Below are 2,500 nucleotides of genomic sequence, written 5' to 3' on the forward strand. Positions count from 1 at the left end.
GTTTGTGTGTGTCTGTGTGTGTCTGTGTCTGTGTGCGTGTGTGTATATATGTGTGCGTACATAATTGTTTATAATAGCGTTTGTATATGTGTGTTCATGTAAGCACATGTTAGACCCTATAAGTAATTTTTTGTGTTTGTTTATATAAGCGTGTGTCTGTATGCGTAATGCGTGCGTGTGAATATATTGTGTGCATGTATGTATGTGTAAAATGCATGTGTTTTTCAAGTGTGTGCATTTGCAGAGCGTTAAAAGTGTGCGTGAATGCATGTACATGAATGCGTATGTGAGTGTATTTGACTCTCGGTATGTTTTTATGTATACCCGTGTGCTTGCATGTATACATTTCCCGGAACGCGGACCCAACAAGCACAGTCGTCTACAGTTTCTGTTAATTCAGAGGCGTTACAGAAATTCTTCGGTTACAGTAAAACAAGAAACTTTCGTCTCAAGTTTTCCGGCATTTTTCACCCTACTAAATGAATTTGTAAGAGTAGAAGTTTTTCCTTTTTTCTCTAAGACAAAACAACAACGTATATTCAAGAATACTATTGATCTTTCCTTGAATATGCATAAACTTCTTAATTAACAAAGGGGAAGAACGAAATATACAGAAAGGGGAAACCGACAAAACACAAAGAGAAATAGGATGAGAGGGAGAGAAGAGGAGAGAGAGAGGAGAGAGAGAGAGAGAGAGAGAGGAGAGAGAGAGGGAGAGAGAAGAGAGACGAGAAAAAGAAGAAAGAGAGAAAAGAGAAAGAGAGATGAGAGAAGAGAGAAGAGAGAGAGAGAGAGAGAAGAGAGACAGAGACGTAAGAGAGAGTAGAAGGCGAGAGAGAGAAGAGAGAAAAGACATGCTAACAGAGAAATAAAGACAAAGAGAGATAGAGATAAAAAAAAAAAAAAATAGAAACACCAACGTAAAAAAAAAATGCAGAGAGAGGAAGAGAAAGACAGAAATAACACTTTTCTGAAACTCAGAATAAAAACGACAAGAAAACTCATTCTCTCCTCCACTCTCACAGCAAGTAAACCAAGCTATAGCATGTCACCGAATGTCACAGTCCCCCCTACAATTAATCCCCTAGTTGGCAAAACACAAAAAGAAAACGGGAGGAATCTGAGCCTGTGAACGCGGGTGTCGCACACAATTGTATTAAATCATTACCATAGCACTTATCCTTGTAATTAGTTCAGTTTTACATTTGATTTGCATGTAATTGGGGGGATTTCTCTCTCTTCCTCTCCTTTTCTTGTATGGAAGGGTCAAAATGGAATAAAAGGGTGTTTGGGGGGATATGAAAAGGGGTTAAAAAAAAAAATGGGTTTTATCCAATTACATGCAGATGAAACTAAATATGTGTCTAAACGAGGGATTTTTACTGTTGAAATGCATAAAAAAAGGGTAATGATGAAAAAAAAAGAGAAAGAAAGAATACACATGTTTAGTTTTGGGTCAGTGGAGTGAACGAGGGAGCGTAGAGAGGGGAAAGAATTTAGGTATTGAGAGAAGGGAGAGAGAAGAGGGGAGAGGGAACCCGGGGCCGCGTCATCAGAGAAAACGGGGTAAGGCAGGTCGCTGGGGTGACGATGGTAGATTAATTAAATTCTTGCAGAGAGGAGAAAACTGAACAATATATACATATATAGTAATATAATATATAAATATTATATTATATAATATACACACACACACACACACACACACACACACACACACACACACACACACACACACACAAACTTACATATACATTTATATATACATGTATGAACACAAACGCAGTAACGTGCACAGGAAAACGTATAAGAAAACTGCCACAATAAGAAACCGTTTCGAAACCGTCAACTGTGGAAAAGATACTAAATGTATATATAAATATATAACATATCATTATATATATATATATATATATATATATATATATATATATATATATATATATATATATATATATATATACATACGTGCGCGAATGTGTGTGTATTTATCTATCTTTCTATTTATCTATCTATATATATGATATATATAACACACCCATCAATAATAAATACATACATTCATTCTCTTTCTGGCTATAAATTGTATTAAACCCAAAATAGAAAACTGTTTATATTTCGTAAAAATCTCAGGAGTCTGTTTATTTAGTCATTTACTTTAAATATGGCACAGCGATTAAAAAGATAAGTATTGATTATTCTTCACATTATTCTAGAAACAACCCTAAATAATTGTTTAGACCGTTATGTGTTTCTTTATTTCTACCTCGATTTTCACACACAAAAATATCCTTTTAAGTCAATCATCATTATTTCCAGCGGATGCAACATTTTCCCATTTTCTCTCTCTTCTGTTTTCTATATCCTCAATCCCCGTTTTCTATACCTCCTCCGCAGCGAGAGCGAGATAAAACGCAACGGTGTCAACGAGCATTGTTAATGTATAGGGAAATGGCGGTCCATTATACGAAATATTTTCTTGTCCAGCTGATGCGCAATT

This window comes from Penaeus monodon, chromosome 12 (assembly GCF_015228065.2).
Source record: "Penaeus monodon isolate SGIC_2016 chromosome 12, NSTDA_Pmon_1, whole genome shotgun sequence".
Taxonomy (NCBI): Eukaryota; Metazoa; Arthropoda; class Malacostraca; order Decapoda; family Penaeidae; genus Penaeus; species Penaeus monodon.